The following is a 22,627-nucleotide window of genomic DNA, read 5'->3' on the forward strand; positions in this document are numbered from 1 at the left end:
TTGAGATCTCAGGGTGGTGAGACTGAGTCCTGCGTTGGGGTCTGCACTCATTACGGATTGTGCCTGGGACTGTCTCTCCCTCTCCCCTTGCCCCTGTCCCTCAAGTAAATAAATAAATCTTTTAAAAAGTCCTAAGGAGGGGCGCCTGGGTGGCTCAGTGGGTTAAGCCGCTGCCTTCGGCTCAGGTCATGATCTCAGGGTCCTGGGATCGAGTCCCGCATCGGGCTCTCTGCTCAGCAAGAAGCCTGCTTCCCTCTCTCTCTCTGCCTGCCTCTCTGTCTACTTGTGATCTCTCTCTGTCAAATAAATAAATAAAATCTTTAAAAAAAAAAAAAAAAGTCCTAAGGAGCTTTAAAATCCTAAAAATTAAAAAATCCTAAAACACTATTAGAGTTAATAATAATGATTCCATTTACAGTAGTACCAAAAAGAATAAAATGTTTAGGTATACATTTAATAAAAGAATTCCAAGACATGTACACCAACATTAGAAAACACTGTTGAAAGAAATTAAAGAAGATCTAAATAAATGAAAAGATGTTCCATATTTGTAGACTAGAAGACTTCAATAATGCCAAGATGGCAATACTCCCCAAATTAATTCAATGTAATGCATATCAAAATCCCAGTTGTCCTCTTTGGTGTAAGTTGACAAGCTGATCTTAAAATTCATAAGGAAGTACAAGCACTCATACAAAGAACAGTCAAACAATAGTGCAAACAATCTTAAACAAGGAGAACAAAGTTGAAAGACTCAAATTTCCCGTTTTAAAAACTACAAAGCTGTAATAATCAAGACACTGTGATACTGGCATAAGGACAGGCATGGAGATAAGTGGAAGAGAGCTGATGGTCCAGAAATAAAATCTTACCTTATGGTCAACTGCTTTTCCACAAGGGCACTAGCACCACTTGATGGAGAAAGAACAGTCTTTTCAAAAAATAGTGCTGGGACAAGCAGATATCCACACATAAAAGAATGAAGTTGGACTCCTACCTCACACCATACACATCAAGCAACTCAAAATAGATCACAGTTCCAAAATAAGGGCTAAAACTGAAACACTTTTAGAAGAAAACACAGGAGTTCATGACCTTGGGTTAGGTAATGGATTCTTAGATATGATACCTCAAAAGTACAAGTAACCAAAGAAAAAATAGATAATTTGACTACAACCAAATCAAAACTTTTGTTAAAAACTAGACCATCAAGGTGCACCTGGGTGGCTCAGTCAGTTAAGCATCTGCCTTTGGCTCAGGTCATGATCCCAGGGTCCTGGGATTGAACCCCGCATCAGGCTCCCTGCTCAGTAGGGAGCCTGCTTCTCCCTCTCCTCCCAACTCATGCTCTCTCTTGTATCTCCATTGCTATCTCTGTGTGTGTGTCTCTCTCTCAAATAAATAAATAAAATCTTAAAAAAAAAAGAAATGAAAACTGTATCATCAAGAAAGTAAAAGACAATCCATACAATGGAAGGAAATACTTGCAAACTGTATATCCAAAAGGGACTGGTATCTGGAATACAGAAAGAACTCATACAACTCAACAATAAAAAAGATAAGTTACCCAATTAAAATATGGGCAAAGGATCTGAAATACATCTCTCCAAAGAAGATCTACAAATGCTCAATAAGTACATAAAAAGAAGTTCAGCATCCTTGGGTATTACGAGAATGCAAAGCAAAACCACGATGAGATCACTTCACTCCTACTAGGGTCAGTAGAATAAAAAGAATGACAGAGTATCCCGGGTGTTGGCCAGGACGTGGAGAAATCGGAACCCTCACACGCTGCTGATGGCAATGTAAAATGGTGCAGGTTCCTTAGCAAACAATCTGGCAGTTTCTCAAAAAGTTCAACAAAGAGGCCTCCCATGACCCAGTAATTCCACTCCTGGGCATACATATCTGAAAGAAATAAAGGCACTCACTGACACACAAATCTGCACACAAATGTTCACAGCAGCCCAAAGGTGGAAACAACCCACCTGTCCATCAGTTGATAAATGCATACATAAAACCCAGTATATCCTTCATGAAATATTATTCAGCAATAAAGAGAAAGTGATGCATGCTACAACACAGAGGAACCTTGAAAACATGATGTTCAGTGAAAGAAGCCAGGCGCAAGAGACCACAGACTGTATCGTTCCAATTTTACAAAATGTCGAGAAAAGGCAAAGGTACAGAGACAGAGAGTAAACGGGAAGTTGCCTGTGGCTGGAGGTGGGAATGGGCACAAGGTTTCTTTTTAGGTACTGAAAATGTCAAATTAGATTGTGGTACTGTTTATACAGCTCTGTAGATATACTAAAATTCACTGAATGCACACCTAAACATGGGTGAATTTTATGGCATAAAACTCATATGTCAACATTAACTATTAAAAAATAAAACCAAGAGAGGCCAAAAGATCCCCAGAGAAGAGCTGCTGTGCAGCAGGCCTGCGGGGGTCAAGTGTCTGGATTGGAGCTCAAGTCAGGGGCTCAAGGAGAGCCTCTCAAGAGGAGGAAACCGAGGACACACCTAATGCACTTGAACACGCCGAGAGGAACCTACCCAGCCAGGAGGATGCGGAGAGGCTGTAACTGTAACGAACTGAGCAGAAGCAAGTAGGACAGTTACAAACTGCAGAAAACACAGATATGGAGGAAAGAGAAGGAAGCCACACCTTGTCGGGACCAGCCACGAAGAGCTGCCAGGATGATGGTAAACACCGAGTAATCAATAGTTTGTTAGCGTTCAGTAACAGAAGGAATGGTGAATGGGAAGTGTGTGTGTGTGTGTGTGTGTGTGTGTGTGAGAGAGAGAGAGAGAGAGATACAGAGATGGAGAAGGAGAGAGATGAACGTGTAAAGTAAATAAAGCTACAATGAGATACCAATATTTATCCACCGGAATAGTTAAATTAAAAAAAAAAAAAAAAAGGCCAACCATACCAAGTGTCGGTGAGGATGTGAGGCAACTGGAACTAGGGGGATGGAAAACGGTACAGCCACTTGGAAAGAGTCTGTCCATGCTCGCTTTGGCAGTGCATATACAAAATTGGAACGAAAAAGAGTGTGGCAGCTCCTTACAAACTTAAACAGACACTTCACAGAATGCCCAGCAGCTCTGCTCCTGGGCGTATGAAATGAAAATACACCTCCGCACAATGACCTGTGCACGAAGGGACAAAGCAGCCTTATTTGTAGGAGCCCCAGAGTGGAGACACCCCAAATGCCTGCCAGCCAGTGACTGGATAAACCAGCAGGGGTCCACCCGCACAACGGGACGCTAGTGAGCAATGAAAAGGAGCCAACTACTGCTACGTACAACAACTTAACATTATGTTAAGTGAAAGAGCAAGACATGAGAGTTTTTTATAAAACTCATTTTATTATATTTATTATTAGATTAGGATTTATTTATAAGAAACTCCAGAAGGTTCAAGTGAATCTAGATTGCCTGAGCCTGAAGTTGAGGAAGTAGGAACTGCAATGGGGCATGAGGGAACTCTCAGAGGTAAAAAATAAAATCAAATAAAATAAATTCCTTATCTTGATGTTGGAGGTGGTTAAAAGCATCTGTCAAAAGGCGCTGAACCGTATGCTTAAAATGTGTACATTTTACTGTATGAAATTATATCTCAATATAATTGATTAGTAAGTGGGGGGAAAAAGGGCTAGAATTATTTGATTGGGGTTAAAACGAGCGAGACTTCAGGGAGGAGGTCGTGTGTCAGCTTGGTTTTTAAAAATGAATTTGAGAAACACACAGGAGAAAGGGCAGGGACCTGCATGCAGAACAAGTGTGGCTGAGTCTGTCAGCTGCTCCCTAATGTCCATTCTCCCTTGACTTCCAGAGAAATAAGCCGCCGCTTCAGCTGAGCATGGGCCGTGAGAACAGAGGCTCTCTCTTTAGCCTACCCTGCAGCGAGGTGCAGGCACGTGTGCACGTTTCGGTCAACAGGATGTCAGTGGGAGTGGTGGGGGCAGACTGTGTTTGAAGGGCAGCAACATTCCTTCTTGTCCTTGTTTTCCCTACCTGCTTGCTGGGACACAGACATGATGGTTAGAGCCCAAGCAGCCACCTTGGATCCCAAGGTGGAAGTCATCCCTAAGGAGGAAGAGACAAGCGGGATTTGCTGTTGAGAGTGGAGTGACCACACCTGTCCTAGTCTGACTACCCAGACTTGTAAGAGGGAAATAACTTCTGTTTAAGCCACTGCTATTTGGGGTTTTCTTTTAGTTTTAGTAGAATCCGATCCTAAGTAAGAAAATGAGCAAAGGCATCACAGTGAATTACTCTTCTCCCAGTAGGCTCTCCCAGAACCACCACCAGCAGGATTTGTCTGCACTGCTTGGGGACAGGGCCCCAGTGCTCCCCATCTTACTGTTTCCAGGGCTGGCACCCAGCAGGTTCTCGGGGAAAACATCGAGTTGGCTGGAAGACCATGATTGGAGTTCCAGCATGACGTTATAGTCTCCCCAAATTTGATATGTTGAAATCCTAACCCCTAAAGGAAGGCATTTGGAGAGGAGGACTCTGGGAGATAACTAGGGTTAGACAAGTCTTGAAGGTAGAACCCTCTGATGGGATTAGTGTCCCCGTAAGAAGAGATACTAGAGAGCATGCTGTACTTCTGTCTCTCTCCCTCCCCTGACATGTATACAAAGAAGTCACGTGAGATGTGAGCACACAGCATGATCGCAGTGGCCTACAAGCCAAGAGAAGAGGTGTCAGAATGAAGCCCACGTTGCTGGCACCTTGATCTTGGACTTCTAGTCTCCAGAACTGTGAGAAATAAATTTCTGTTGTTTAAGCCACCAGTCCATGGTATGTTGTTATAGCAGCCCAAGTTAACTAACACACACAAGACACACTGAGCTTGGTCTCTGCAGGCAGGGCCTGGACCCTCCTGGTTACCACTGTAACCCTTGTATCTAGCTCCAGAAGATGGCTGTGGGATCTCAGGTATTTGTGGAAAGAAAGAATGAAAAGCTGATGGAGCCGAAGTCTGAGGTTTCACAAAGGTCAGTTTGCACACATCCTTCACCCTCTGGATACTTCCTCTCCTCCCTCACTCCTAATCCATGTCCTTCTTGGGGAGGGACCATCCAGACCCTGAGCAATGGGATGGTTATGTGATCCAGACTTCAGCCAGTCCACACCTTTCATTTCTCTGGAAATAAGGATTAGTCAGGGACAGACAGAGCCATGGGTCCAACTAAAGCTTATCAGAGCTACTCTTGGGACATCCTGAAACACTTAAGAAAATGGCACTTTTATGCCATGCACAGATTAGGTGGGTGGAAGCTAAAGTAGTGTAACCAAACTGAGAAAGTAGATCACAGGCGCAGAGAAGGAAAAACCGAGTTTTAATGATGCCATCTGATGACTGGATCCAGCGGTGCCTGAAGTCCAATCCTAGTGATTTCAATCAGTTGATCTAGTAAATTCCTTTGGGCTTAAACCAAACAGGCTTGAGTCTTTTTTTTTTTTTTTTTTTTTTTTTTTTGCAACTCGAGTGCAAACATAGTTGAACTTGAGGGTCAATGTCTCCCCTAAAACACATCATCTCGGGGATAGTGTTAGGATAGTACCTAACACAGGTAACAGGGCACTACCAGGTTGCTGCATTAACTCTACTTCCTTTTGAGTATAGCTGACTCTGAGAACTCAAACAAGGCCTTGTTGATTCTACCTGGTATGTGACACTGTAAACCAATCTCACATTATCAGCATTGCAAAAATTCCCCTATAAAAACACAGGAGTCTAAAATGTTAATCTGGGAATTAGTGGACATTTATCTTCCTTTGGATCAGTATAATTTCCTCCCATTTTTTTATCTGCTTTCTGAACCACCTCATTTATCTAAGCTTTCAAAAGCTCACGCAAAACACATAATGCACTTCAGCTACAAAAATCAATGCTCGAGGATGTGTTTTTACCAGGATTGCTACAGAAATTCTTATACTGCTTTTCTGAGGCCTTGCTATCAAAATTTTTATTCACAAATAGAGCCAGAATAGTTTTACTTATCAATAAAGCTTCTCCCTAATTATCAAATCAGGGGAAAAAAGTAATTAAAAAAATACATTTTTTTATTTTTAAGGGGAAGGAGATTTATATTGGTTTGGGTTTCAAACAACCCTCTTTCCCCCCAGCCACCCAAGACAACTGACTGACTTTAATTAAAGACCATTTACCCTAGGAATGGATTGCTTGCTGCAATTTGTACTGAAGAGACACATTTGCAGACAAATGGACTGCAGTCCTTAGATTTTGCTCCAACAACAAAAGAAGTGATTATGTTCCCCCATCACTTCCTCTCTCTGAAGAACTCTATTAAGAGAATAATTTGAACGGACTCTGCTGCTACTCTGCATTTTAAAGTGCGATCTATTTCAGCACTACCACCATTTTTCCCCTTTTGAAAATGAGTGATATTTAAGGAAAAATGCCAGCTGGGTATATATTTGAGGAGGGGCTATGGGAAACACAAAGGTTTATATAACTCCCTCGGAAGCTCGGTTGCTTGCAAGCACTGAGTAACATGTAGGCTTGGTCTGCGGCTGCAAATAGCAGACAGAAACAGTCCTGGAACACAGGAGGAGGCTAATCAAATTCACATGCAGGCCTTGGACACCTTGTTCTATTTTTCCACTTCCTGCCTGCCCAGTGCTGGAAGGGTTTGGATGGGGCTGTCTAAGTCCAAGTCACGGAGTTTCAGTGGAACTGTCAGGCCCTAAGGCCCCCTGATTTGTTTGTGGTCTAAAAAGAGGCCCATGGATCTGCCTCAGAATTGGGCTGAAGGAAGCCCGAACTGCAGGGAGCTCTCTGGCTCCGAATGAAAACAAAGCCAGGGCCGCCTTCTCTGTGACTCCACAAACACCCGTGTCTGCTGCATCGCAATGCCCTGTCTGCTATGCTCAAGGCCCGAGTGCATCTTTTTTTTTTTTTTTTTTTAAGATTTTATTTATTTATTTGACAGAGATCACAAGTAGATGGAGAGGCAGGCAGAGAGAGAGAGAGGGAAGCAGGCTTCTTGCTGAGCAGAGAGCCCGACGTGGGACTCGATCCCAGGACCCTGAGATCATGACCTGAGCCGAAGGCAGCGGCTTAACCCACTGAGCCACCCAGGCGCCCCGGAGTGCATCTTGAAAGCAGGGGCTAACCGACTTCCTTGGGGCTTAGCTCAGTAGCCGGCACACGAGGGGTGCTTCGTAAATGCAGAAAGAGTAGCTGAATAAACCTGTGTTTTTTGTTGTTTTTTTTTTTAAGATTTTTTTATTTATTTGACAGAGACCACAAGTAGGCAGAGAGGCAGGTGGGGGGTGGGGGAGAAGCAGGCTCCCTGTGGAGCAGAGAGCCCAATGCGGGGCTCGATCCCAGGACCCTGGGACCATGACCCGAGCCAAAGGCAGAGGCTTTAACCCACTGAGCCACCCAGGAGCCCCTAAATCCGTGTCTTTAATTCTGTCCATCTGGATCTGAGCCGTGCACCAACAGTGACTGGGTGCCTGATCAGCTGATCCCAAATCCAGGAAAGCCGCAGCTGGCCTGGGCCTGAGATGACAGGGATCCTACCTTTGTTCTCCCACAGAGATCCAGGAGCTGTTTGTCTTCAGAAGTGTTACAGTAGGAAGGAATCTGAGTGCCCTGGATCGCAGAAGCACTCCCAATTCTCCATCCTTCTCTGTACCCACGCTTAGGCTCCGTGACTTACCCGCTGCACCCATCAAGAGATGAAGTCCTATTTCCTCGGCCCTTATATCTAGGCTGGGCTTTTAACTTGCTTGACCAAAGAATGTGAAGAAAGGGACAGTGTGCTCATTCTGAGCCAGGGTCTAAGAGGACATGCAGGCTTCCACCTGCTCTCTCAGACCCCGTGCCTGCCATGAGAAGTCTGGGGCCACACGTAGCAAAGCTAGGTCATCCCACCAAGGCCATCCTAGACCAGCTGGCCCCCAGGTGAGCTACCAGGTGCCTGCAGACACATGAGAAATAACACATGGGTTTTGTTTGAAATCACTCAGTTGTGGGATGGTTCATTATACAGCAATAGCTAACCGATACACTGAGTTCAACATTCCAAACAGGTGGGTACCCTGAGGCCCAGAGAAGGGAGAGATCTTCCCTAAAACCGCGTGGGCCGGTGACAAGAATCCAAGTATGAGAACCACTCACCCAGGGCCTTTCAACTCTACTGAACACTGATCGTTCTTCAAGAAGCCATATCTTCCATCTTTCTAAGTCATTAATCCTCAGGATCTGAGCAGAAGGCAGAAGCACGTACACGAAAGTCATCAGCCCCCACGTGGAGGCAAAGCAGGTGTCATACCTCTGAGGTTCGAGTGTCATGTTCCTGGAAAGCCACTGGGTTCCTGTACCTTGTAACTATGTGTTCTGCCATGAAAATCAAACCACAAGGGCCTTTTCTCAATTTGCAAAAAATTACAGAAACCAGTAAGACCTTAAATATTAAAAGTAATCTCCGAAAGGCACTTGGAACAGCGTTTGACACGTAGTAAATGTTCAACGTTCAACGACTATTTGCTGTTATTATTAAATTCTCCTCCCACAAATTGTTTGTAAACCTTTGGTGCCTGCTGCCATTGGAGAGCCAGCAGGCAGAGGATTGAGTACCGCTCAGTGAGCACCGCTGTAGGCCATGCCTGCTACGTACATCACTGCAGTTACCAACCCCATCTTACAGATGGGGAAACCAAGCCTTGGCGGGATGGATCTGCCCCAGGTTAGTACAGCTGGGGAGAGGTGAGCAGGCGTCACCCAGCTGCCTGACGCAAGCCGGTGGGGAGCACAGACCATGCTCACTCGGCTCTGTTCTCTCTACCGTTTAGCCTGTCATGCATTGTCTCCCCCACCCTCTACCCTCTCACCAGATCCCAGGCTCTTGTACTTGAAAGGACATTTTTTGCAACTGATGTCCTCAGTCGTGTGTGATCGAGGAACACAACTGAAGAGGCCTCACAGAGTCGTGGTTTATAAGCACGCATTTAGAGGTGGACTGAACAAGAAATATCTCGAGCCTTTGGAGCACCAGTCTGATCCGGCACTGTTACTGCCTACAGGACTCAGTCACGCTTTTGCAGACTTCGCTGAGCACCTGCTCTATGCAGGCATTGAAAGCCTGGAGCTTCTAGGGCTGCAGCGTAAGCAGATGGTCCTACTGGACTTTTCTAAACTCAACCAGCCTGCCAGGTCCCCAGGTGTCTCTGTTCTTTGAGAGCAAGAAATGTCACTTACCATCCTAGCCTCACCATCTTAGAACAACCAAAGCCACAGGGACGGCCATCATACCTGACTTTCCTTTCTCTAGTGGGACAGCCTGTTCCCTCCCTGGCACATGGGAGCCTAGGGATTTTCCCTATTAACAGACCGAACATGTGCATCCCCCTGAATTTCATATGCTGAAATCCTAACTCCCAATGTGACCATACTAGGAGGTGGGGCTTTTGGAAAGTGATGAGGTCATGAGGGTAGAGCCCTCATGAATGGGATGAGTGTCCTTAGAAAGGAGCCCTGGAGAGCCCGCTCCCCTCCTACCACGTGAGTACACGGAGAGAAGACAGCTGCTTATGAACCAGGAAGCCAGCCATCAAGCAGACAATGAATCTGCTGGCACTTTAATCTTGGACTTCCCAGCTTCCAGAAGTGTGAGAAATAAATGTTTTCTCTGTAAGCTACCCAGCCTGTGGTATTTTTGCTATAGCAGCCCCGAGTGATTAAGGCAGGTGCCATCTGGTGGGGGCAAGATGGTCTACCCAGTTCAGCCCTCCATTGCTTAGTGCCCTGGGGTTACTCAGTCCAGGGGTCACTAGCTGCGTTTCAGCTGGGCAGACCTACAGACTCTCACTCTCCTAGGCTCAGAAGAATGCAAATGCCCAAGCCCCATTTGGAACTGAATGTGAAGTTCTCCTGGGACTTTCTCAGATACCTTTCAAGGCAGTGGCCCCCTGATACTGACTTGAGATGAACTCCCACCACTGCAGGCAGTTGTCCAACATTTCGTATTTTAAAAATACCATCATACGATTCTTCTTATTTGATCCTTCTAATCCTAATCCTTTGAGGCTGGCCAAACTTAGGTAATAGCCCACTGAGGTCTGAGAGGTGAATTCCTGGCGTAGGCTCCCACAGGCTTCCTGCCTGACTCAATCCAGTGCTCTTTCCACTATATATCTCGTATCCTTTCGTAAATATGATGTGGGGGAGATATTGTGTGTCATCTCCCCACAACTAGGTGAGATGGTACTGCACCCATTTTACAGAGGAAGAACCAAATCCACAGAAGCCGGGTGATTTGCCCAATGTAATAATAGTAACAAACGGCAAAGCAAAAATCAAACCCATGTTTTGAATCTGCACAGCAGCAGACAGTCCCAACTTTCTAGAAACTTTCTAGGAGTTTACTGGGGTCCCAGTCTGGTGAGTGACAACGAATCAGTATGACCTAATACTGCATGGTTCAGGCACCGGCTCCTGAAAGGCACTCTCAGATGGGAGACCAGTGCTGTCTGAAGCTGGGCAACATCAGGGAATGTGAGCCAGCTTGTCCAAAGGACCACCGTGAAAAAGAGCCACTTGTGTCATTCCAGTGGTTTTGTTTTGCTATTAACCATATACATTTTGAGGTCAAACAAGATAAAACTGTCATTCTAGAAGGATGCAAGGCTGTCCTGGAATTACGGCTCTAGTATGTCTTATTATCCTAGGTCCCCCTCGTGGATTCTGTCCCCAAATACCTATTTGGGCTGGAGAACTTCATCCCTTCTGTGCTTTGGGGTATGAGTTAGTGTTACTGGCCCTGGGAAAACAGGAAGAATCCAAATGGGGTACAGAGTGTAGCTGTCAAGAGGACACCTTTCGCATCAGTCAAGCCCTGGCCCATCGCAGTTTGCAGCTTCTGAGCGGTTCATGAGAAAGGAACAGGAACAGCCTCTCCTCCATGGCCGGTCTGAGACTCTGACATGGCCTATCCCAGTCACCTGAAGATGGGAAACAGGTGCCTGCACCCGTGCTGGGGCAGGGATTGGAGGTACCTCCTTTCTCCTCCAGACCCCTGTTTCCCCACACCCACATCCTAACTGTTTGCAGCTCTCTTCCCCATGAGATTAGGACCAATGAAAGGGCTGAGCCCAGGTCTGCTTCCTCTCTGAAATCACTGCATCTAATACAGCAGCTGGGACTCTGGAGGAGTTCAACGATGGCTCGTTGAATAAACAAGTGAAAGAATGAATGAATGGTAAGTCCTGTCCAGGGACTGTTACCTTGTTCCGGGGGCCCCCAATGGGGACAGCTGTGCTGAGGAGGAAGGAGGGGTGAACCTGCTCAAGGTTACAGTGGAGCCCGGGTAGCAAGAGCAGATACAGACCTTTTCAACCTCAAAGCCACAGTGGCTTTTCCCAGTCGACCTACACCCTCAAATGCATTTTCTCCTCCAGATCATGTTACTTCAGAGGCAAACCAGTTCTCTGGTTAAGTAAAATGAATGTGAGCTGATTTTCCATTGATTGTCATTCCCCCAGGGGCTTTTACAGATAAAGCCCCTCGATCTGGGGTCTGTAAGGAACACTGATGGGGTCAGGGACAGCGGCGTGGGAGGTTCAGGGGCCTGAGCTCTGAGCAGCCTGATTTTCTTGCTTTGGAAATCTCTGCCATTCTAGGATGGCTTTTCTATATTGGCATTTCCGCTCCTTGGGTTTTAAAGAATGAGAAATCTGTGGTTGATCACATATTCAGCAACCAAGTACACTTATTCGAAGACCTAAATTGCAGAAATAACTCGTGTGATTATTTGAATGAATATGAGTCTGGATCATCAAGCTCAGCCCATGGATAAATCAAGAGCTGGCTGGGCTGAGGGGAGGGCAAACCCTCCCCGTCAGGCGCTTCTGCTGGGCCAAGACATCCTTGCCCTGCAAGGTGGCCAAGCCGGGAATCCTTGAACCTCTCGGCTCCTTGGGGACGCTGTGCTTTGATCTGCCTATGTGACACGACCGGCTCCAGGGCAGAGCCTCGAGGACTGAGGCAGCTAGAATCTGGTTATCCCCAAACAGATGAGTTAGGCAAAGTGAGGGTCATGAGAAGAGTACCCCGGTCTCACCTCAGGGCCATAAGCCTGTCCTAGGGTTCACCGGTGAGTGAACTGCAAAACAGGCCATACCTTCTGTGCTCTGGCCTTGGACTTGCCCGGTCTAGCAGCAAACCTCCATGGCCCCCAGCCTGGAATCTGCCTCTTGCTCACAGCCTTCTTCTCCCACTGTACTCCCTGTCAAGGGCTCAGGCTGCCTTATGTGTGCCCACCTGTCCCCAGAGTGGCCCATGAGGATTCCCCATGAGGATTCCCCTCAGCCAGAGCCCAGCTCCTGAGAGGAACTGCTCTCAGAAGAGCCCAGGGCCTCCCAGCACAGCTGGCTCAGCTCAGCCCACAGGCTGGCCTGTGAGTTGAGCAGAGACAGACACTCCCTTCTTTCCTCACTTGAGACACTATGGGGTGTCTGGGTGCTGGGGCTTCAGGAGCTTTTCTTTCTGGTTCTTACTTGTCATTTCTCATTTCTCTACAATGGGCACGTTTGTCATTTTTCAAAAAAAAAAGGAAAAAAAAATAGATAAGGGTAGAAAAGGATTTTCACACTCAGATAATTCCAACATGGATAAAGGGATTTGTTCAAACTTTATCACTCTCCAACTAAGAAGAGACACCCAGAATGGCAGCCTGAAGAAGAGGGGAAATCCCACATTTCGAGGTTTAATGTCTAAGAGTAGTTAAAACACAAAAGTGTCCGCAGCCGTTCTTTCCCATCGCTCCGTCCTGTGGGACACCAACCTTGACAGCAACAAACCAGACATGAAGCGCCTTCCTCTCACAGGATACAAAATCAGGGTATCAGAACGACAGCAGACTCCTGTTTTACACCTCTCCAAGAGACCCTTCTTGCTGAGTTGAGAAAACACGGGGCACAAATCAGCTTTCTGGAAGGAGGAGGGACGTTTTCACAGGATCAGCTGCAGGTCGGGGAAAACTGCAAAGTCTAAACATTCTTCATGTCGTAACTTTGTCAGCTGCGCTGAAGTGGACAAGATGCTGACTCAGCACCTCCAGACACGTGCCAGACCGAAGCAGTGACTGTGTGAGCTATCCCAGCTACCCAGAGTCCTTAGCAAGCTCGTGCCCACACTGGGGACTGCACGGCCCTGCTGCCCTGGGACGGGGTCTTGGGACAGCAGTCGGATGGACTGATTCACTGGCCCATTCCCAGCACCTGCATGGTGGCCGGTGCCAAGGCTGGATGTAAGGGTCTGTGCCTGCCTTCAGGAAGCAGCTTCTAAGGCAGGGCGTGTTCTTCAAAGAGAAAAACCGGGATCTAATTTGCTTGGAGGCAGGAAAAAAGATAATGGGGATGGCTGACTGAGATATGCCACTTGGCTGTGTGAGACAGACAGGGGCTGAGATTTCCTACTCTCCTGGCTGGGCATGACAGTGAGCTCCAGCAGGGGAAGGTAGGGATCGGGGGTCCACCAGCGCCCAAGAAGATGGGCCATATGTGGTAATAAAGCTCCTTTGAGGCTTTCTTATCAACAGCATCCACAGTCCTCTCCCTGGAGATGCGGGAATTCGGGGCTGACCTAGGGCCACACTCCCTGCCCCTTCTCAACCACGCTTCAGAAACAGTTCAAAGTTATACCAAGAATAGCCCTCATCCCCTGAGGATTGGCCCCCAAGGACTACATGGCTGGAAGGTACCCCCTTCACACAACTGCTGTGCCTGCCATTTGCCAATGTCATGCTCATCGAACACCTGCTGAATGAAAACCCCTAGACAGGCTGGTCCCTCACACAGCGGCCCAGGCCCCTGCAGCCCTCCTGTTGAACTGGGAGCCTGCCACTCCGTTGGCAGTGTGGGACCCATCTAAACGGCAACACCCGAGGGGGCTCACTCTTGCCAAAGGCATCACTTGGGCTAACAGGGCTGTGGGTGGGGGACCAACCACTTCAGGAAGGACAGACTTCAGGCCCGGGAAAGTCCTGTGTGTCCTAACCCATGCTGCGCATCAGAACCACCGACAGACTATGTATTTTTTTTTCTTTTCTTTCTTTCTTTTTTTAAAGATTTTCTTTATTTACTTGACAGGCAGAGATCCCAAGTAGGCGGAGAGGCACACACACAGAGAGAGAGGAGGAAGCAGGCTCCCCACCGAGCAGAGAGCCTGATGCAGGGGTCGATCCCAGGACCCCAGGACCATGACCCGAGCTGAAGGCAGAGGCCTTAACCCACTGAGCCACCCAGGTGCCCCGGCAGATTCTATTTTTAACACAGATCCCTGGGCCAGCTACCAACTCTACTGAATAAGAATTTCTGGGGATGGAACCTGGAAATCCATGTTTGCAAATGTCCAGTAGGTAGTTCTGATATCTACCCTTGTTTAAGAGTCATAAATGGTCCCAAGCTGCTCATCTCATGGATAGTGAGACTATTCCAGGGAGGGTGGGAAAAATGCATTGTCCGAGGTTACACAATCACTGCTTCCCTGGACGGCTTTGACAGTACCGATGGTAAAGATGACGGTGGCACCCACGATGACGGCAGTCTCCACTATTTACTGGTGCTGCTCTAAGCCCTTCACATGTACTCATTTGAATTCTCACAACCACTCTATGAAATAGGTATTGTTATTTTTTTTCCAGGAGAGGAAACTATGGCACAGAGAGGTTAATTCACTTGCCCAAGGTCACACAACTAGGAAATGGAGCCGAAGCCCTCTGTTCCTATCCAACTGGCAAACTTGTCTCAAGCCACCAGGACCCTGCCTCAGGCGTTTTGCCTCGTCTCCAGTCGGTGGATTGAGCTGCACGGTCTGGGATGTTTCTGGGGAGTGGTCTCTGCCCATCTTTGCATCCTGACCTCTGGAGCCTGGGGGAGCCTAGAGGGTATCTGTCATTTGCCAAGGGACCTGTTTTTGGATGTATACCCTGGCCGGGGCACAGTTTATGTCTGTGGAGCTCAAGGTCCTTCAGATAAAGCCAGGCTGCAGGTGCTAAGAAGGACCCCACTGCCGGATGTGGCAATAACAGGAGCAGCAGCTTTTCCCAGTCCAGCCAGACCCCTTAGACTTTGGGCAGAGTCAGGTAAATAGCCTCACCTGGGCTATCTGGGATTTTGCCCTCCTTAGTTTGGGAAAGATAAATACTTTGGCTTTCCTTTTAATGCAGGGAAGAGGGATATAATGGACAAAGGCTGAGCAGTTTCAAAATAAGAATGTCACAGCCTTGGGCGCCTGGGTGGCTCAGTGGGTTAGAGTCTCTGCCTTTGGCTCAGGTCATGATCCCAGGGTCCTGGGGTCGAGCCCCGCATCTGGCTCTCTGCTCAGCAGGGAGCCTGCTTCCTCCTCTCTCTCTGCCTACTTCTGATCTCTGTCTGCCAAATAAATAAATAAAAATCTTAAAAAAAAAATGTCACAGCCTCCTTCCGATGTAGTTTTGACATATAGGTGAGGTTTGGTGGAGTGAGGTCAGGAGCCAAAGTCCGAGAAAGAATTCTTGAGACGTCTTTGGTGCAAAAAGGTGGTATTATTAGGGGCACCTGGATGGCTCAATCAGGTCATGATCCCAAGGTTCTGGGATCGAGTCCCATTTTGGGCTCCTTGCTCAGCAGGGAGCCTGCTTCTCCCTCTCCTCCCAGCTCCTTCTCTCTCTGTCTGTCTCTTTCAGATAAATAAATAAAATCTCTCTTTTTTTTAAAAGGTAGTTTTATTAAAGCACAGGACAGGACCCGAGGGCAGAAAGAGCCGCAACAGGGGTTATGTGGAATGGCTGACTGTATACTTTGGAGCTGGGGGAGATAAGGAAAAAGGGAGGTTTTCAAAAGAATTTTCATATGATAAGGAGGACCTACAAGATATTGGGGGCCTTGCTATTATCAAGCCAAGGTTGTTTTTCCCTCTAGAAAGGCATTAACATTAAGCCAGTTGGGAACTTCCTGGAGGAATGTCACACAGATCCCACTCAGGAGTGGGGCGGGGGGTGGGCAGGGAGGCTGCAGGGCGTCAACTCATGCTTTGTCCTCAGCTAGCCTTCTTCTCCCTCATCACCTCTAATCGACGCACACACACGGACCCTTCTTTGCATTCACCGTTACCGCTGGATACTGCTAAAGCACTGGCTGGGTCGGTGCCACACCAGGGACGCACAAGGCAGATTATGCGGAAGTCCCGGCCCGCAGGGGGTTCACAGTTCCAGCGGCAGAGGAAACCGGACGTGCCGGCTTTGGAGGCAGGCAAGCCTGGGTTAGAGCTGCAGCTCTGGCTCTTTGCAGGCTTGGGCAAGTTACTTCTCTCAAAATCTCAGTGTGCTCGTCATCACAACACCTACTTCAAAGAGGTATGGGGGGCGGGGGGGGAGACATGAAACTCGAGAAGGTAGCCGAGCAAGCAGGTGGGCACCTGGGACACACCCTTCCGGCCCCGGACCCTGAGTTGTTTCTGTGCCAGCTTTCAAAACAACAATGAGAAGGAAGGAATTCTTCCCACCAAGTCGGAGTGGTAGCAGGCTTTCGGGACCCTCCCCTGGCAAAGGACACAGAAACAGAGCTACATTATGTTATGACTTTTGTGCGCCCCAACTTCATAAAAAATATATTAAAAATGATCTTTTAGAGGCACCTGGATGGCTCAGTCGGCTAACTGTTTGCCTTCGGCTCAGGTCATGATCCCTGGGTCCTGGGATCGAGTCCCACGTTGGGCTCATTGCTCTGCGGAGAGTCTGCTTCTCTCTCTCCTTCTGCCCCCTCCCCCACCACCCCCAGCTGGCGTTCTCTCCAGTTATCTCTCAAATAAATAAATAAAATCTTCTAAAAAAATCTTTTACAATTGCATTTGTATAAAAATGAATATAACCCAGGCTAGGTTCATTATTATATTCATTTTTGTCTTCTGATTTTAAGAGAAATTAAAATTACAATACTTCTATGAGCTGTAGGCACTGTGTCTAATGAAGAAGTCAGCCCTGTACGGGGGGCATCTTGGGTGCTGGGTGCTGGATGCCGGCACCAGGGCTCTTCCCTCCAAACCTGCTTCCTTCCACCCCATGCAGTGCCCCCACCTCTGTCTCAGCACCCATGGTCTACCCTGCCCCACCTGTAAGAGGGACCTCATTGACACTTGGCAAACTCTACCCCCAACAACTCTGCCCCCTCCCATACGACTCCTCTCAGATGCACCAGCCTTGTCATCTGCCGGCACTGAAATGTGGGGAACATTATGGGAACTTTTCGAATAGTTTCAGGAACTTGCTCGGCAGCTCTCCTTGGGTACTGCCACCCTCTCCTGCAGCCAAGTCACTCAGGCACGTGTCCTGCCCGGCAGCGTGGGCAGATGGCCTTGGTCTTCTCTCCAACCAGCTCACGGCATCCTGCTCATTTTACACCCTCTTTCTGGCTCCATCCCCACCTGGGAGCCTGGCACACAGTAGGTCCTTGATACAAAGTTGCAGAACTGAATTAAGACTTAAATAATCCCAACTCGGCCTGTCCCCAACAGCACTATCGGTTACTTGTTGCAAAACGACATCCAGATGCATTTCTGGGCAACTGCTATTTTAGGAACAGTGTTATTTGGGGAGCTGAGCCGGTGCTGGCTGGGTAAGGAGCAGGCAAGAGGGCCTCCGCCACTGTGGCTCCCTTCCTCCCTGCCCCAATCATCTGCTTGGCCATCGGCGGGATTAGACAACAGCAATTATCCCCACATGGTCTATTCCCAGAATTCAAAGTTATTAGGGGAGAAAATGCAATTGTGCTTTTATCCAGTCATTAAAAAACAAAACAAAACAGGAGCCGTGGATTTCAAACTGCCTTTCAGATTTGATGAAAAGAAAAACAAACTTGAGTATTAGCCCTAAATTGTGCTGACAACACACTTCCGGGTCTCTTTGTCCTCCTCCACGCTCCCTTCAGAGGTTTTCAACAATTCCTATTGATTCCTGCCTGGTTCTCATGCCTGGGGAGAGCAGGGAACTGATCTGCCAGCCTGAGCAGCCCAGGTGGGGGGGGCAGGGAGGGGGGATGGGGGAGTGAAGTCCAGGCTTCCCCAGCCCAGAGAAGCGACCATTTGCAGGGTCCTCACCAGTGCCTGGTACCACACCTCTGCCCCCATCACGGAGCCCGCTGCCCGCTCAGCCACACCAGACCTTCATCAGCCAGGGTGAAACACCCCCAAAGTAGTGCAATCACCCACTATTTTAGGACCTAGAAGCCACAGGAGAGTCCATATGCCAGACGCCCACACCGTATGATGGGGAAATGAGCTCAGAGAGAGAATGGGCCTCGCCTAGGTCACAGAGCAGACTGGTGGTTAAGAAGCAATTAGAAGCCAGGTCTCCTGGTTCCTGAGGTTTAGGATGGGGAGAAAACACCAGGGAGCTACATTCAGGGGACACCATTTTTACACCAGTACTGCTTGCATGAAGTCTCTTACCACATCCCTACCTACTCTGGCCACACTGGACATCTTTTAGACCTTGAGGGGCCATGATCTCATTCAATCCCCCCTCTAGGCTGTTGCACTTGTGTTTCTATGCCTGTGACCCCTCTCTTATGCTTCTGCCTTCATGCTTCAACTTTCTGAAGCCCATTGCTCCAAGAAGGAATTAAAGAGCTCTCAGTGTGAGTACCTTACTATACTTGTACCACCTGAATTGAAACTACAAGTTCATATATTTCTTTCCCCACTAGCCTGGGCGGTCTACATGGATGTCTTCCTGCTGCTTCCTGTGTCTAGAACAGTGTCTGGCACAATATAGGCACTGAACAATCACAGACAGATAAGTTAGTGGTCTCATAAGATCCTAGTAACAATCCTATGAGATGTCAACCTCCGCATTCCACAGAAGAGAAAAACTGAGGCTCAGGAAAGAAATGTAACCCCTGTCCAGTGAGTTGGTAGGGTCAGGATTTGGAGACTCCAAGTCTTCTGACCCCAGGTCAGCATTTTCTTCATTACGACCCCCTTCCAGGCATAATAACAGAACTAAAGAAGGTCCAGTTCACACCATTTTGGACCTGTGTGTTATGGCTGGGGTGGGCTGGGGAGCAGAGAGGTCGCCCCATGGCACTGGGAGATAGCATGGGGACGGGGTAATGAAGGAAGACTTTGCTAACCATTCCTTCTGCTACAAAGAGCCCTTGAGGCAGCCAGCCTGGGAGGTCCAATTCACACCTAGGTTGAGGTGGGAAGAGCAGGGACCCTTTCAGACTAGGGCTGAGGGGCAGTGCAGGACAGCTCTGCTCCAGGGAGCACATGCCTGGGAAGCTCGGGGTTTGAACAAAGGGTGTGGCTTTTTTTTTTTTTTTTTTTTTTTAGATTTTATTTACTGATTTGAGAGAGAGTGCACAGCAGTGGGGGAGGGGCAGAGGGAAAGGGAGAAGCAGACACCCCGCTGAGCAGGGAGCCTGATGTAGGGCTCCATCCCATGACCCCGGGATCATGACTTGAGCCAAAGGCAGACACTTAACTGACTGAGCCACCCAGGTGCCCCGGGTGCAGCATCTTGATTAAGAGGGAAATATTCAGTAGGAGGCGACAACGAAGCATACTGATGACAGCCAGCATTGGCAAGGATAATGGAGAGACTAGAACTCTCACCCGATGGTCAGTGCGACTGCTGATCCATTTCTCCACTTGGCAAAACTGGCAGCATCCAACTAAAGCTCAACATACCAACATGGTATGACCCAGCTGTTCAAACCCTGGGTGAATCCCAGAGTAAGTGGCTGCTCTTTTCCACCAAAAAGCATGTACGAAAGTGTCTGTAACCCACAAGTACTCCCCATGGGAATGTAAAATGGTGCAGCCACTGTGCAGAACAGCCTGGCAGTTGCTCAGAAGTTTACACACAGAGCTACCACGTGATCCAGCCAAGTCCCCTCCTAGACAGACACCCCAGAGAAATGAAAACCCACGTCCACCCGAAGACTTGCACATGAATGTTCAGAACTGCATTATTTAGAAGAGCCAAAAAATAAAAAATAAAAAGCAGACACAATCCAAATGTCCATCAACTGCTGAAAGGATAAATAAAATATGGTCTACTCGCAGGACGGGATATTATTTAGCAGTAAGGGGAAATGAGGAACCGGTACATTCCACTGTGCAGAGGCCCGGGCGCCTGGGTGGCTCAGTTAGTTGAGCAACTGCCTTCGGCTCAGGTCATGATCCCGGACTTCCAGGATCGAGTCCCACATCGGGCTCCCAGCTCCTCGGGGAGTCTGCTTCTTCCTCTGACCTTCTCCTCTCTCATGCTCTCTCTCACTCATTCTCCCTCAAATAAATAAATAAAATATTTAAAAAAAAATGAAGCCCAAGGAAAGAAGTCAGTCACAAGAGACCAGATATCATACGTTCCCTTTCATATGCAATGTCCATATGTCCAGAATAGGCAAATCTATGTAGGGAAAGAAAGTAGATCAGTGGTTGCCAAGGGCTGGCAGGAGAGGGATTGCTGGAGAGAGTGGCTGCTGATGGGTACGGCGTTTGCTTGCAGTTGCGGCGAACTAGAAACAAAAATGTCCAACAACAGTAGAATGGGTGGGTAAACTTGTAAAGGAGTGAACTCCTGTTTATGATAGAATTATGAGTGAAAAGCAGCAAACCATGAAAGAGGATAGAAAGTCTGGTGCGAAATTTTGAAGCCGACTAAATTAATCTAAGATGACAAAAGTCAGAATAGTAGCGGCTCTTGGGGGGCTGAGTGGGAGGGGCCTGAGGGGACCTTGTGGGGTCTGGGAAATGCTACCTTGATCTACGGCATAGCTACAGGCTGTACCCACCTGTAAAACTCAGTGGGATTGTGCCTTCTGCTGTAGGTAAGATCTAAGTTACATTTCAGTGTTTAAAAGGTCATTTTTTTTTTTTTTAAAAAGAGGCTCAAGTGAAAAGACCAGGGCTCGAGTCCTGGCTGTCAGGCTTTTGTGAGAGTCCCTGTCCCTCTGAGTGCCTCGTTCCCCATCCTCCAGACATCGGACCAGATGGTTTCAAAGAATCCAACTGGCACTGACAGTCTGAGATTCTGCGAATTCACATACCTATTTGTCACTGAGTTTGTTGGGAAATTTGGCAAGTGCTTGCCATCAATGTGGTGTGAAGAGAAAGGGGGCTGGCTGTCTGCTGTGGGCTCAGCCTTGTTTCCAAGGAAGGCAAGGTCTTTGGAAAGTGGGTGGGAACACCCCACCTCCAGGAGGGAATGTCACTTTCGATATGAATCATCTCAGGCATCCAGCGAACTTGCTCTGGGAATAGATACCCTGACTCACTTCTCCCTGACAGGGACAAGACTTGCTACTAAAATTTCAGATTTCAAAAGAACCAGCACAGCCCAAATAGCCTCTCAGAGGCGGAAAAAGAAAAAAAGAAAAAGAAGAAGAAATCAGCCTGGTAACCAACCAGGAATCACAGAGGGGATGGGCATCTTTCTTTGTACTGAAGACCGGACGAGGCCCAAAGGAGGCCGCCGGCTCACACGGCTGCTGGCGCCAGGGCTGGGACGGGGACCCGAGGCTCCTGACCTCGAGTTTTCTTTTTACAACAACCTGCTACTATAGTTTTTAGAGAAATAAATTATGCTCTGTGCTGGTGGGAAGCCTTTTAAACAAAAAAGAAAAAGAAAACAGCCGAGATGCATCTTAATTAGAAAGTGCTTGGGAAGAAAAAAAAAATCTTTGCGGGAGGAGGGTGCGGCCAGCCTCATGCCTTGAACTGTCAGCGGCATGAGAGAGGGAGCATCCAGCAGGCTAGTTCAGAAGGGAGCGCTTTGCTCCAATAATTACCCAGTGTGACCTAAGGGGCTTTCTGGTTTTTAGGAGGTGGTGGCAGGCAAAATCATGGATGTGTCATCAAAGGCCACGGGAGACCCCCCCCCTTCCCCCAGGTGACCACAGCATCTGACTGGCAACTGCTGGTTCTGCCTGTCCTTCACATGTGGGGTCAATATTTTCATCCCATTACCCTCCTCGTGCTAAAAGCCCATCTGCCAGTGACCGACGCTTCTAATCCATTTCCTCTGTGCTCTGAGAGCCCCCCAGCCTCCGGATGGAGCAGCCACGGCTCCAAAAACATGTGACTCCCCGGAAGGCTTGCTCGCTGCCCTTACGCCTGACCCGTTCTATGCAAGGATGAGCAACATCCCCACTTCCAACGCAGATGACAGCTCTTTCTCAAAACAAACCCAGAGCCTGGGTCAGGAATGTGCACCACAGCCTGCTAAAAATCAGTGAGCGACATGGCCTGATGACAATTTCCCAAGAATGATGGATGGACACTGGGTGTTTGTTTTTTCAGAAAAACAACCAAACTCATAAAAGTGGATATGGATTTTCAGCCAGAGAAGTCAACACATTCTGTTACCCAAAAGCAGGGGAAGGGGGTGAGGGACCGGGAAGCGGGGTCATGAATGCCAGGCAGGGTCCTGGGGTGACCTGACCCTGCCCCCACCTTCCCAGGTGAGTAAACTGAGGTTTGGGGAATTCTGTGACTCGCCCGATTTCGTTCAGTTGGTAAATGCTGAGGATCTGACCCCAGGCGTACCTCTAACGTCAAAGGGCTGCCCCCCGGGAACAGGTTCCGAGATCG

The 22,627-nt window shown here is 48.1% G+C and overlaps 1 protein-coding gene across 2 annotated transcripts in view; it reads right to left on the minus strand.

The window, feature by feature from the left end:
* MAN1C1 (mannosidase alpha class 1C member 1) overlaps nt 1-22,627 on the minus strand; it is a 139,763-nt gene that overhangs the window by 55,305 nt on the left and 61,831 nt on the right. The window lies entirely within an intron of this gene.

This window comes from Lutra lutra, chromosome 4 (genome assembly GCF_902655055.1).
Source record: "Lutra lutra chromosome 4, mLutLut1.2, whole genome shotgun sequence".
In the NCBI taxonomy this organism is placed as follows: Eukaryota; Metazoa; Chordata; class Mammalia; order Carnivora; family Mustelidae; genus Lutra; species Lutra lutra.